Source organism: Brassica napus, chromosome C4 (genome assembly GCF_020379485.1).
Source record: "Brassica napus cultivar Da-Ae chromosome C4, Da-Ae, whole genome shotgun sequence".
Lineage (NCBI taxonomy): Eukaryota > Viridiplantae > Streptophyta > Magnoliopsida > Brassicales > Brassicaceae > Brassica > Brassica napus.
The window spans coordinates 59,521,776-59,537,312 of record NC_063447.1 but is presented as its reverse complement, the minus strand read 5'-3'; the positions used below and the strand labels follow the sequence as shown (position 1 = coordinate 59,537,312).

The 15,537-nt window shown below is 32.9% G+C and overlaps 1 long non-coding RNA gene and 2 pseudogenes across 1 annotated transcript; 2 read left to right on the top strand and 1 right to left on the bottom strand.

Annotated features, from left to right (window-relative positions):
• Positions 1-5,211: 5,211 nt before the first annotated feature.
• LOC106449007 lies at positions 5,212-6,844 on the bottom strand (annotated as a pseudogene).
• Positions 6,845-8,221: 1,377 nt separating this feature from the next.
• Positions 8,222-14,529, top strand: LOC106394337 (annotated as a pseudogene).
• Positions 10,742-11,138, top strand: LOC111209835. Its single transcript, XR_002661222.2, has 3 exons — positions 10,742-10,801; positions 10,942-11,011; positions 11,085-11,138. It is a non-coding gene; the product is annotated as an uncharacterized LOC111209835 (long non-coding RNA).
• Positions 14,530-15,537: the final 1,008 nt, after the last annotated feature.

Here is a 15,537-nt window from a genome sequence, read left to right as displayed (position 1 = left end):
ACAAACGAAACAGATGCTGATCCCGAGTGATTGCTCGCTTGTGCAGAGCACAAAACAGAAAGAAGCTGCGGATTTGGAAGAGAAACAAGACATAAAGAGGTTAGTACTAGCTCGAGTACAATGAGAGAGACGAAGAGGAAGCTAATGGGTTAGGGACACAAGTACTGAATTGGGCACCTGGAGGAGGCAGAGGATCCCGTCACCGGTTTGTTTACCATCAACGAGGTGGTGGTTCGTATCATTCTCGAAGAAAGTTAGTTGAGGTTCGGTGAATTGCTTTCGTGGCATATGTATATGGGACGAATTATTAAAAATATAAAATAGAACTAATCAATGTGAACGTTTCTTGAATACTTTAGTACAGTTTCTAGTGATTTATTAGTGAGATTAGTAAGCACACCATCATCAAAAGCAACAATTCTTACCAAACATATTTGAACTAGGATAACACATGCGCTTTGCGCAGGATGAATTTATTTATATATATTATTGATAGTTTCTTTTATATATTTGATCATTTTATTTATATATATAAAATATTTTTTGTTGTTATTATATAATTTCTTTCCAATGGATCGGATCAATTTTTATTAAAAATAATGGAACAAAACTATAATTAATACATCATGGGTTGATCGGATTGGACATTAAACAAATTATGACATAAAAACCTTATTTTTTCTATCGAACACATTCTTGAAAAAAGTGAACAGTATTGTTTTCACAGTTGAATTATTTTGACTTTTATCTTCCATATGGTTTTGAAAGCTTTCAAATCAACCATCGAATTGATACATGTCATTTTAATGTTTTTAGTCGTATACTTAAGGAAAACTTACATTTTTGTAATTTAAAGTCGTTTTAAAAAATTCAAAATATAACATATAAGAAAAAATCTAACATATAAGAAAAATATAACATATAAGGTGTCCTCATTTTTGTATTATAAAGTCGTTTAAAAAAACATATAAGGTTTCCTCATTTTTGTAATTTAAAGTCATTTTAAAAAATTCAAATATAACATATAAGAAAAAATCTAACTTTTTTATTATATGGTTAATGTGATTGTTTATTTTTTTTTTAATAATATAAAATTAAACAAAATGAAGAAAGATGCAAAAATTGTTATCAAATCTTTATTATTTATAATCATTAATTGTCATATATATGTAAATCATATTAGGTAATTTCGTAGTTTTTATTTAGGGAAATAATACACACTTCTTATATTTTAGGTTAATATAATGTTCTCTAGTGTACATTAAACAAATTATGACATAAAAACCTTATTTTTTCCCTCGAACACATTCTTGAAAAAGTGAACAGTATTGTTTTCACAGTTAAATTATTTTGACATTTATCTTACATATGGTTTTGAAAGCTTTCAAATAAACCATCAAACTGATACATGTCATTTTAATGTTTTTAGTCGTATACTTAAAAAAACTTACATTTTTGTAATTTAAAGTCGTTTTAAAAAATTCAAAATATAACATATAAGAAAAAATCTAACATATAAGAAAAAATCTAACATATAAGAAAAATATAACATATAAGGTGTCCTCATTTTTGTATTTTAAAGTCGTTTTAAAAAAAAATATAACATATAAGGTTTCCTCATTTTTGTAATTTAAAGTCATTTTAAAAAATTCAAAATATAACATATAAGAAAAAATCTAATTTTTTTTATTATATGGTTAATGTGATTGTTTATTTTTTAATAATATAAAATTAAACAAAAATGAAGAAGGATGCAAAAATTGTTATCAAATATTTATTATTCATAATCATTAATTGTCACATATATGTAAATCATATTAGGTAATTCTGTAGCTTTTATTTAAGGAAATAATACAAACTTCTTACATTTTAGGTTAATATAATGTTTTCTAGTGGACATTAAACAAATTATGACATAAAAACCTTATTTTTTTCATCGAACACATTCTTGAAAAAAAGTGAACGGTATTGTTTCCACAGTTAAATTATTTTGACTTTTATCTTCCATATGGTTTTGAAAGCTTTCAAATCAACCATCGAATTGATACATGTCATTTTGATGTTTTTAGTCATATACTTAAGGAAAACTTACATTTTTGTAATTTAAAGTCGTTTTAAAAAAATTCAAAATATAACATATAAGAAAATTCTAACATATAAGAAAAAATATACCAAATAAGATGTCCTCATTTTTGTATTTTAAAGTCGTTTTAAAAAAAATATAACATATAAGGTTTCCTCATTTTTGTAATTTTAAAGTCATTTTAAAAAATTCAAAATATAACATATAAGAAAATATCTAATTTTTTTATTATATGGTTAATGTGATTGTTTAATTTTTTTTCATAATATAAATTTAAACAAAAATGAAGAAGGATGCAAAAATTGTTATCAAATCTTTATTATTCATAATCATTAATTGCCATATATATGTAAATCATATTAGGTAATTCGGTAGCTTTTATTTAAGGAAATAATACACACTTCCTATATTTTAGGTTAATATAATGTTCTCTAGTATTATATAATTATGGAATAATGTGACACCATTAGATTAAACTATACTTTATATTAGATGCTTTAGAATTCTTTGAAATGGAATTTAGAAGGCATTTAGTGTGCCACCTATGATTTAAGATTTTTTTTAATTATTACAAAATTAAGGTTCTAATTTTTCAAATGCTTCTCAATTAATATATAGGGGATTATCAAACTTAAAAATGTAAAAACAAAATCAAATATAAGGGCATCTGCAATCCTTCTTTGCTAAAACCATTGTTTTCTTTTTTGGCACATTCATCTCTACATTGGATAATATTACATTTTCCAGTTTTGTTTGTGGTTTTGGTGGTGATACTCCTTTATGAGCAGTTTTACTCTTGTTATTATAATAGTCAAAACATAATATTAGTTTTAATATTAAAAATATAAAATTAAGGTTTTTGGTAAAACATTTGGTTAGAGTTTTTTTTTTTTGCATATTTATAGGTAACAAAACTTAATAATAAAAAACAACAAAATCGTTTTTATCAGTGAGATTCCTCCACAGTAAAAATTAAAAAATTTCATATTTTTCATTCAAATTTATATGAAATAAGTACTAATTATAATAATATAATTTTTTTTATTTCACACTACCGAAGAAAAACAGTAAAAGACGAACAATATATTATTATTTGTTATTTGTTATTTATATTGGTAACATAATACATTTTGTTATGCCACAAACGCTAACAACAATTAATAATATTATTATTTTTCCTTTGGATGTATTATTATAAATATTATTTGAGTTCCAATGGAGATAAAAAATCAGGGTAAACAACTATTCTTTTTATTCTTTTGATAAAAGCAAAAGCAACGCTCAAATCCCATCATCCCCCCGCATGAACCAATTCCATTCCTTTTTCTGGCACATTCAGCTATACAATCCTCCTTGTTACATTTTCCATTTTTCTGTTTGTAGTCTTCGAAGCAAGGATGTGGTACTCCTTTCTGACCAATCGTCGTTGCTCCTGTTACTATAATAGTTAAAACATAATTTTAGTGTTTGTATTTACGATAGAAAATTAATGTTTTTGGTAAAACATATGCTTAAAAAGTGTCTTTTTTTGCATATTTATAGGGAAAAAAAAAATTAAAGTATAAACATTTTCTTTTTTTAATCATTGATTATTCTGGAAACTTTGCTAAACTCAACATTACATAATTCAGTATACAAATTATATCAGTATATAAAATAATATGCTATCAGAATAACTTTAATTTTAAATGATTATTGAATATAATAATAAAATTGTAAATATAAATACCAACCTAACAGAGTAACGGTGAGCATAATGAGCCCAATAAGCGAAGGTTGAAAAGCATTTTTCATCTTAGATAATGAACTAAGGGTGTTTTAAAATTATAAAGACAGAGAAGTATATTTATAGATGAATAAAAAATTAAAACATATCTAATTTAAGCTATGTATCTTCTAAAATTACGATATAAAAAGATCTAATTTGACCAAGACTCTTTTTCAAAATTTCTAGTTTTTTTTTTAGAAATAAATTTTTTTGACTTGGTCATTTTAAATTTATTTAAAATATTTTTCGCTATATAATTAAAAAAAAAATTAGATACACTTTTTGTCTTTGTTATTACTTCCAGAGTTACTTTCCACTTCAAGCACATTTTTGCCTCGTGAAAAGTCTACTATGTCCTCCAACTTAGCTATCTTTCTCGACTCTCGATCCATTACCAGAAAAAGAATCAATTTTTAACACGATTTTCCCAAAACTCAAAATTCCAATCTCGGAATCCCTAACCTAATCCAGCTTAAATCTATTTTTTTTTTATCTCCTCCACTACTGGCAATGGTTCTTGTCGAAAAGATCTGGATTTGTTTTCCTCTTCTCCTTTTTGTGGAACTGATCTTTTCTAGATATGAATTTGATAACGATTGAGTGAAGAAGGAGAGGCAAACAATTTCAGTGAGAAGGTGAAAGCAGCGAAAGATGAGATTTAGGTGATGGAGAATGAGCTGAAGACTGTGACTGAAAAGATGGACAAAGCTTACTCAATCATTTGTGATAGGAAGCAAAGGTCACATTACAAATACACATACTTTTGAGCATGTTCTTGTGATGGATTTCTTGGGATATAGCAAACATTTTTGTTGTTCATACAGAACCCGTGATTTTACCAAGGCTGTAATGTCTTGAGAAAAAGTTAGAGACTTGGCTACATAAAAGAACATAGAAGAGCTTGAGGCGCTCCGATGCCGTGGTTGTGAGTATCGACGTCAACACCTCGTCTGTCCACAACAGATATCAGTGTGTCCACAACTCTGAAGTCTCTGTCCAGCACCCTTTCGTCTACATCAGCACCACATATCTTCATCTTGTGTAAGTTTTCTTCGCCTATGGTTCTTTGTAACATTTTTTGTTCTTGGAACAACATTTTAACTGTTTTATTTTCTTTCAATCCAACCAATTTTGTGAACATATATGTACATACCCTTCCATCCACATATTCTTTGTCCATGTTTCTCATGTCCAACGTTAATCCATTCATGTTTTTTATATCTGTGTTTTTTGTATCAATGTTAAAATATAAAATATACTTTATAATGGATGTTAAAATATAGAAAATAAAAAATTATAGTTAATTGTATTATCAAAAAAATTATAATATCTTGATATAAAAAAATGCAAAATAAACATAAAAGGGTAAAATAAAAAATTTAAGGGTAAAATAGTCATAAAATCTTCTCAAAAATAGAAAATGTGTTACTCAAGCGGAAAGTGTCTTTAGATATTAAGAAAAAGATAAAAATGCCTTATAGTGTAATAAACTCTGTTCTTTGGAATATCATTTTGCCACATTGATGTTTTCCATATGTATGCAGAAGTCATTTTCATAATCATACATTATTTTATCACATGTTATCCTAATAGGAAATGGTAAGCATCAGTGCTTTCTCCTGTAGATTGTAATTGGCTTTGTAATGTTCTTTTTGAAATTATTTTCTTATGTTTGGTACTTTAACAAAGAGAGCATGACCGCCTTCGAAGTAAGTTCGGATATCAACGAGGTCTCCGGTCCAAGTCACACAACCCAGTCCATCTTTTCCAAACGCAAACGAAGTACAGTTACAATCGCTAAGACACCTCTCTTTACATGTCTTCACATCAATTCTCCGATCCACAGTCGCTGTCTTAGTATCCGGCCACTTCGTATTGTTTAGCGCAAAAAAACCATGCTCACCTTCACAGTTAAGCTGCTTCTTCCTCACACACCCAAATATTGAACTGCCTATCCTCTCATCCCGCTCTGCCCATTCTGTGTCGTTATTTGGAACAAACCCTCTAAGACAGTTACAGTGAGGTAACGTGTTTAGGTCGCAGTAAGTATTCGGCCCACCACAAGCAGTGTAAACATCGCAGATACCCGTGAATAAAAAATCCACGGACCGCTTCCATTCCGATGATGTCGAGGTCCACGTGACTCGCTCGAGCATCCAGTCTCGTAGATGCTATGGTTGGTCATACGGAAGCTGTAAGCGTTATCCGTAAAATTGGAAACCATGTAATCTGATCCTCGCATCGCTAGTATGCCGCTAAACTCGATTCCATTCCAGGGACCGCTCCTTGCCTCTACCCATCCATGATTCATACGAAGAATAAATTCAGGCAATCCCCATTGAGTTTCGAGGTTGAACGTGAAGTTCCCGCTCGCCGGATCATCCGAACTTCTCCATTCTGTAAGGAACCAGTTGCGCTCCTTTTTGTGGTCGATACCTAGCTTCATCTCCGGAAGTAAAGTATCTGTAGGAAAATCGAAACTCTGCCACAAGAATTCACTAGGGTCGTCGTTGTCGGAGTGTCTCAGTACAAAGTTTCCGTTGGGAAGAACCTCTGCCGTCACCGGCGCATCTCCGCTAGTAAGATTCGTCGACCAAACAGTTTTATTGAACTGATCTAGCAGGTGAAGATTGTTACCAGAGATTTTGAGGGTACCAATGGATGTAGAGAGAGGGTTGTCTCTGTTGGCGACCCATGCGTACGTCTTCTCTGAGACTTTCTTATACCTTATTCCGAGATAGCAACGCGGAAGTGCCGAGGGTTTGAAGAAACCAAGCTCGAAGGCTCCGCCGGGAGATACAAGTGTTCTGTTGCTTGAGATTGTGAGAGACTCTGAAGACGACAATCTATTGGCGGCACTGATCGAGAGTGCCGGACGAAACAGAATCAGGACAAAAAATACGAGCAAGGACGAGACGCTGTAAGCATCGTTGTAAATGTTTTCTACACCTTTCATCTTTCTTTCTTTCTTTTTTTCTTTCTTTCTTTCTTTTTATATTTATAAACTTAAGATCTTATGAACCTAGCACATGCAAGCGACATATCACTATTTGTTAAGCGACTTTCATCCCATCAATTAATTCATTTCCACAAACTTGTATTATTCGTCGTCAACTACTTTTATATCTACACGTTATTAGTTCCCAACATAGCATGCGAAAACAAAAAACATAGCATGCGGTGTTCTTGAAAAGATATCTACACGTTATGGTGGTGTTGTCTCATTCGATACATTCAAAGTATAACGACAAGTTTCGGAAATTTTCTTCTAACGATCTATGGGAAGATTAAATATGATCATTGGACTAGAGGAAACGAACCAACTAGAGTTTACGTTGGTTCTTTTTTCTTTTAACACTGAATATTTCATTATGGTGGAGTCCAATTGGACAAAAGTGAGGGAGAACCCCTAAGTTACATGACATAGAATTTAAAGGAAAGCAAATAAGACTATGAAAGAAACGAAACAAAAACCGAAATGAGCTGGAGTACCAGTAGGTACTTGGAAGAGTTCAACACAGATAACTCAGAATAAGGTTATGAAATGACTTGAGGTGTAAGTCAGTAACCTTTTACGCAAAACGGGTGTTAAGTGTTTCTCGTTGATTATTCTGGAAAACTTTGCTAAACTCAACATTATAGAATTTGATATAAAAATTAGATCAGTACATTACATAATATGATATCAGAATAAATTTAATTTTAAACTATTATTGAATATAGTAATAAAATTGTAAATATAAATACAAACCGAACAGAAGAACTGTGACCATAATGAAACCAATAAGCGAAGGTTGAAAAGCATTTTTCATCTTAGCTAATGAACTAAATGTGTTTTTAAACTACATAGACAAAGAAATATATTTATAGATGAATAAAAAATTGAAACATATCTAATTTAAGCTACGTATCTCCTAAAATTCCGATATAAAAGGATTGAATTTGACCAAAACTCTTTTTCAAAATTTCTAGTTTTTTTTATAGATAAATTTATTTAAAATATTTCTCGATATACACATAAAAACAACCAATCGTCAAAGCTATGTGAGGAGCTATACACAAAGTGTGAAGACGACATGGACCACTTACAAGCTCTCCGACTCCCTTCCATGGCTAAATTCAGTGCACTATGAGCAGAGGTTAACCAAGGTAATAATATATACACACCAAAATCAGATTTGGAAAAACAAGTATTTGAGGATTTTACATCAAACAGTTAATGCTACTTGTGTGCAGATGATGGGCAAAGCACGGTCTTTGTTCATCAAATAATACAATAACAGGCTGTTCAACTGGCTGGTTGCGTTCTCTTTAGTAAAGGTAGTGGTGGAACGGTTCATTATAAAGTTCATTTTGTTAGAAATGGCGGCATGGATACTCTTATATTCTTGAGACATTACCAAGTATGTTCTGTACAGCAGAATCTCTTTTCTACAACCCAGTATGGCATTTCATTGTTGGGACTTGGGATACTGTTGTGTATAGTCATGTTCTCGACTTAGATAGGTAACAACAAATTTTGACTACAAACCCGGTGGATTGGCTAACATTCGCGACATAGATCGAGGTGTTCTAGAGATTACATAAGGATTTTGAGGATGTGAGCATGTCTCATATTCTTCGAAGTAGGAATGATCGGACGGACGCGTTAGCAAAAACATTATCTTGTTTTTCTTTATCACAATTAAAAATTCAATTCAGTTATTTGGGTAGTGGGGCCTTCTTAACCGTTTGGGCTGAATACGTTTTCTTTTTAATTAATCAAATCGTTCAAATGGTTGAATATGATGGTTGGGCACAATTAGATGTTGGACTTCATTTTAGCGGTCATCTTTTTATGATAAAGTTTTGATGATGTTCAAATCGGCAATTCTTCCAGTGACGAAGCTATTAGCGACAATTCATTGAACAACTCAAATACACATGATTTCTCACGTCAAACAACAAAAATAGGATCATGAGTAAATGATAAAAGTATTAAAAATATAATGAAGTGATAGATAGATAGATAATATAATAAAACTTTATTATTTTTTCTTTTAAATAATAAGTACTAATTATAATATAATAGTTTTTAATTTATGCTACCGAAGAAAAAAAGGTGAAAAACGACCGTCATATCAATATTTGTTACTTTTATTTATATTTGGTAACAAAATACATTTTATTATGCCACAAACACTAACACCAATTAATAATATTTTTTTGTCATTTGGTAAAGGCGTGTATTATTATAAATATTATTTGCGTTCCAATGTAGATAAGAAATCAGAGTGAACAAGGATTCCTTTTATTCTTCGGTTGGTAAGTGCAAATGCAACTCTCCTGTTCTAGGGCGCCCGCGCATAGACCATGCCCATTCCTTTTTCTGGTACATTCAGCTTTACAATCGTCTTTATTACAATTTCCAATTTTCTCTCTGTATTCCTCTAGACAATAAGGAGGTAATTTATCTGGTGGTCCTCCTTTCTGAGCAATCGTCATTATTCCTGTTATTATAATAGTTAAAACATAACTTTAGTCTTCGTATTTAAAATAGAAAATTAATTTTTTTGGGCATATTTATAGGAAAAAACTTAAAGTATGAACATCTTCTTTCTTAATCATTGATTATTCTGGAAAACTTTGCTAAACTCAACATTATAGAATTCAATATAAAAAATATATCAGTACATTACATAATATGATATCAGAATAAATTTAATTTTAAACTATTATTGAATATAGTAATAAAATTGTAAATATAAATACAAACCGATCAGAAGAACTGTGACCATAATGAAAGCAATAAGATACAACTAGGCTCCTGTTGCAGTTTGGCGGAATCTCTTGATATGCAACCTCCTGTTTTGCCAGAGGATGGTACAACTAGGCTCACAGCAGGGGATGAAGCCTCATCATCTACTGCCGTAAAAGATACATCTGTCCCCGAGCCTATTTGGGACGACGAAGACACCAAGACATTTTATGAGTGCTTGCCTGATCTGAGGTCAATTCTTGTTTATGGTCTAAATTTTCTAGTTCATTACAACGTTTACTCTTCTTTTTCAGTTTTCAATTTGTCATATGCCCTTGTTCTCTAGGGCATTTGTTTCTGCAGTCTTGTTGGGAGAAGCAGAGACTAAATCAAGTGAGCAATCTTCAAATGCAAAAGAGAAATTATCTGTGAGTAGATTTCAAACTACATCTTATTCTCACTCCTCTCTTAGGATATAAGAAGACATTTACTGTTGCTTCTATGTGAGAACGTGGATGGTGTTTCTTTCTAATAGACGATGAATTAATTAAGTGCACTTGGTCGATAATGCATGGTTCAATTGTCTATCACAGAATGGAATGCTTTGCTCTTGAAAGATTTCGTGCTGCATATTTGGGCATTTTGAAAAACTAAAATGCATAGTTTTATTGTATAAATCCCTACACTTATGAGTTCATGCTTTTTATTGTGATTGATCGTAGGAGTCTAGCTCTGAAGTTGTCAAACAACTGAAGACACAGCTGAAGTTCTTGATGATTCTGGTACTATGCCTGATGGATTGAACATTGAGCAGCCAAAAGAGAAGGACGAAGTAGATAAAGAAAAGGCTAAGAGCATCTTTATCGGGCGTATGTAGGGGGTTTCCTATGTTTTAAAAAAAATCAAAAATACAAATAAATGGAAAACACGTCTCTTATTTTGGCTTAACAAGAGACGTTTCTAGGGAACACGTGTAGGCAAAATGAGAGGAGAGAGGGGGAGCGTGTTCTCGTTTCGTCATTTCTCTCTCTCGAAACGTCTCCATTTTCGTATCGGAGGAGATCGGAGAAGACGATTGGCGAGTCAACACTCCTCGAAAGCGGAAGCTGAGATCCGATTCCGCCGCGGAGGTTGCAGTAACCGAGGTCTCGACGCGATGAAATGGAAATCTCATCGACGATGTGCTGTTTCAAGCCCAAGGACGCCTATAACGGTAATTTCTAGCGATTAAGACTTGTTTAGTTACGAATGGAATCAATCCGATTGAAGTTCTTATTGGATGTATCATCATCATTAGATCGAATTATTGCTGGAATTTTATAATTTGATTTATTACTGATTATACGATTGCAGGAGGTTGAGAAAGAATCTAATGGAAAGCTATTTGATTGTTTAGATGTTAAATCGAAGTGGAATCCTAGAGGTATACATGAAACTTCAGTGTCGTAATTATTTCAATGCTCTCAGTTTTGTTGATGTACAAGTGTAATGCACAGATGATGATCAAATGAAAGCTGTGAAGGAGGCATTGCACGTTTCCAAGGCACCATCAACTGTTGTTTTCCGTGAGGACGAGCAAAGACTGTTTTAGAGTTTGTAAAAGCTTGCACGGAACAGAAGAAGGCTGGGAGTTTGTACATATGTGGCTGCCCTGGAACTGGGAAGTCATTGTCGATGGAGAAAGTTAGACAACAGACTCAAGACTGGGCAAAGCAGGTGATCAATCTTGTCTCTTTATCTTATGGACTTGTGAATCTATATATCAACATAAAAGACTGATGTTCGTTTATGAGTTATTTTAGGAAGGCTTGCCTTGCTTGGAAACAGTGTCTGTTAATTGCACGTCATTGACCAAAACAATAGATATATTCTCAAGGTAAGACCTTATGCAATTGATTTACATCCAAGTTCTTGGTTTCATATCGGTATAGTTGTTTATTGGGTTGTTTTGGATTCAGATACTTGGTGAAAACGAGACAGGGAAGAAAGCTATTGCCTCCTCTTCACCTCTACAACAACTTCAGATTATGTTTTCTCAAAAGCAACAATCACCTAGCTCAAAGATGATGTAGGTTCTTTTTCATTTATGTGGTTGCTGCGATCTGATCACCTGCTCAGATTGTTGTTTTTGCTGTTCTATAATTTTTTCTAAGAACCCATAGTTAAGAAACTTGCAATAAACCACCTAAATATTCAAATCTCTTTCTAAGTCTCTTAACTCACTTTTACACTTTAAAAACTATTAAAAATTAACTAAGAGACCCTTTAAAGGGTTTAGGATAATGATGCTCTTAAGGATGCTAAGAAGGAAAAAAGGGAAAGAAAAGGATAGTGAGAAGGAGAAAGGCGAGAGCCTTGACGTGGCTAACTTCGAAAGATTGTTACAGCGACTTCCTGGTTGCGTAAGCCGTGATCTTATTGACCAATTAACGGTAAGGGCCCTTGAAATGGTTTGATCTTTGATGCTGTTTTGGTTGAACGTCTTTTTGCTCCGTTGTTTACATCCACGGTTTTATTTCCAGGTGGAATATTGTTATTTGAATTCCAAGACAAACTGAAAAAAACTTGTCAAAGCGTTATTTAATGTCCCTAGGACATCTCTGGAGTTGATAGCATACTATTCGCGTATGGTTGCAACACTAGCAACGTGCATCTATTCACCTGAATCCACTTATCGGACCCACCCCATAAAAAATGTTCACTTCCCAATTTCTTTTGCAGGCTTGCTTAGATGATTTTTCTCATCATAACATTGATGTTGCTTGCAATCTTTTGGAGACATGTGGCCGTTTCCTCTATCGGTCTCCTGAAACCACACTCAGGATGACTAATATGCCTGAAAAATGTCAAGAACTTAGATCCTCGCCAAAGCACTCTTGTGGAAAATGCCTACTACCTTTGTAAACTACCTGAAAGATCAGCACGAATTTCTAATGTTCGTCCACCATTGCATCACGTATTTACTAATCTCCAGCGACATCGTCCGTTAATTTCGAATAGTATTCCCTTGTTTAATTGTATTGGCGACTTTGTTTTTTCTAATACTTTCATTCAAAATTCTGCAGTATATATATTCGGAAATTGCTATTCTCAGATCTTGATAAAGATTCAATTACGAATGTACTGAAGCAACTGCGGAAGCTTCAATGGAGTGAATGTGAGCAATACATCTTAAGAGTGCTTTATGAAAGTTTATAAGGGAGAGTATGGTCAGATTCACTTAATTGCTTCTCTGACTTCTGGTCTGAGTCGCCATCATGAGGAGTTTGCGGTGGCTATTGTTGATGAGGTATGTTCTGTCCACTGTATCTAATAGGCTAATACATATTGATTTTCTTTCTGTGCTATCCGGATCTCTTACTCCTGCAAGTTCTTAAAATTCAGAAATCTTTTTGAGTTTTACTGGAGGAAAGTACTCTGTGGGGGATATTTATAAAAATTGGTTTCCAACTATTACTTTAGATGGTGTTGCATAAATGGTTTCTCCCTGATTGCATGGTTAGTATGACATCTGTTTTTTTGAAGTAACGTGCTACATTGAAGGTACTGGAGTTGAATGACTATGGGGCACAACAGAAGCGACTGGCCTATTTGAGATTCTTAGGGGAGCTGTACAACTACGAGCACGTAGACTCATCTGTGATATTCGAGACGCTTTAGTTGATTCTTTCATATGGTTGAGGTAAGTTAGCCACAGGCTCTTTCAGAGTTCAACCCTATAAGAAATTCTAAATGCTCGTCTTGTGTCTTGTGTGTGAAGGATAATAATCATAAGTGCATGCTTGCTTTCTTTTATACATCCCTCATGTTCAGTTTTATATTAGGATTGTGGTATCTAGGCGTATCTCATTTACGCAAATGTGACATATGGAGAGAGAGTTAAAACTGTTGTTGGTGTCTTTGCTAAAAAAATGCAACGGGTTTGCTACTTCTGCTCTTCTCTTTCAATGATTGACTGTTGTATAATGCTTTTATGATGTCAGCAGAAGATTTTTTTTCCGTGTCAGGATGGTTATCATTCTTCTGGAAACTTGTGGACACTACTTCGATCGAGGTTCTTCAAAGAAAAGGCTTGATCAGTTCTTGATACATTTCCAGAGATACGTACTGAGCAAGGGTCATCTTCCCCTGGATATTGAATTTGACTTGCAGGTTAGTCTTTTAACATGAGATCACAAGTCCATCCTATATTCCCTTGGGGGGTCTGACAAATTAATGTGTCTTCTTGAGTAATGATTTTCGTGTAAGGCAGAAGGTGGTAACCGTAGATCCTGAGGAACAAGCCGACTTTGATCAAGAACTCAAGGCTTTACTTCAGGCAAGTGCAGATTTTTTGACCTTTTTTTTTATTGATGCATCTGAAAGGTGAAGCAAGACATGTGAATCTATAATGTGAACATGTTTAAAATGTTTTTGTGGGTGTGTTAGGAGAACATAGAGCAAAGAAAGCTAGAACTACGTGGTAGACCTCCATTGAACATGACGATACCGATGAGTGTTTTCGAAGGATCTGGAAAAGACCACCATCATTTTATAGGTGAAAACGGTGAGGAATGGAGAGCCAAGGGAAGTTCAAGTGAAGGGAGGAAACAAACAACAAACAAAACAGATGCTGATCCCGAGTGATTGCTCGAGCACAAGACATAAAGAAGCTGCTGATTTGGAAGAGAAGCAAGATATAAAGAGGTTATTACTCGAGTACAATGAGAGAGACGAAGAGGAAGCTAATGGGTTAGGGACACAAGTACAGAAGTTTTTCTTTTGTTTTTCAAATGTACTGGCGTGACTTCAAGGAAAAAAAAAAGCATTTATATGGTTTGGAGTTCGACCATGAAGATTCTTCTATCATATTTTCATATGTGACATAATTTTGGTAACTTTGACCAATTCTCTTCTTCTACTTGGGTCACAAAACAATAATGCAAAGAAAGCATTACTTGCTTATGACGTACACACCATCGTTTCTAACTCACAAGCCCATGTTTTGATCTAGCTCATGTACTTAAATTATCTTAGCAAGCGTATTCATATATATAAGTAATAGTCTATTCGAAAAAAATCCAAAATCAATGCATTAAAAGTCAATATGTTCCAACTGCAAGGGAGTCCTTAAATGTACGTCATATCATAGTCATTATTTTAGAGCTACTATTCTGCTGGTCTTCAGTTTTTTAATTGTGGTCATGAACGAAAGAGACCTAATGGATGAAGAAATAAGGAGAATCCAATAATATACATTGACTTGACTATTCAGTGAAAGAAAAATTCAGTTATTATACCAAAATCTTCATCAAGCATTGACAATCTGAGATCAGACGAATCAATTAGTAATTCATACTCATATTAGACGAATCAATTAGTAATTCATACTTGTAATATGAGATGGTCCTGCAGTTTTGCTGGCTGATTATATTATTTAAAGATTATGTCTTAGTTTTCTAATATTGACCATATAATTAAATTAAATAAGTTTCGTGTCAGATTATAAGCAGAAATAAAAATTATTTATTACATAGTTTTAAAATGTGGTGTGATTGATTAATGTAGTTATACAGGTTTGTTCGTGATTACAAAAAGGTTTTTATTCGAGCTAGTTGTTGGCAATGGCAACACTATTTCAAGTTTTACATATTAAACTTGTATTATTTGTTATGATTATTCGAAACTAGCTATATTATTTTAATCAAGTTGTTACAAACCAACCTTGAAAATTTGGTCTAAATTATACATAAATTTCAATTTTTTAAAAACTACCTTTAAATATTGGAAAATCGATGGTCTTGTCCTGTTTATTGGAATTCCGCTATGCTTTTGATATACACCATCCCGAGCCACAGCAGAATGTGTTTCTAACCTTTAATAAATTCATCTTTTAACAGGTTTATTTTTACCAATTTGTAAGTATTTCTCAAATATGGGTTTGCTTTTTTCTATAGTTGGATTTGTCTT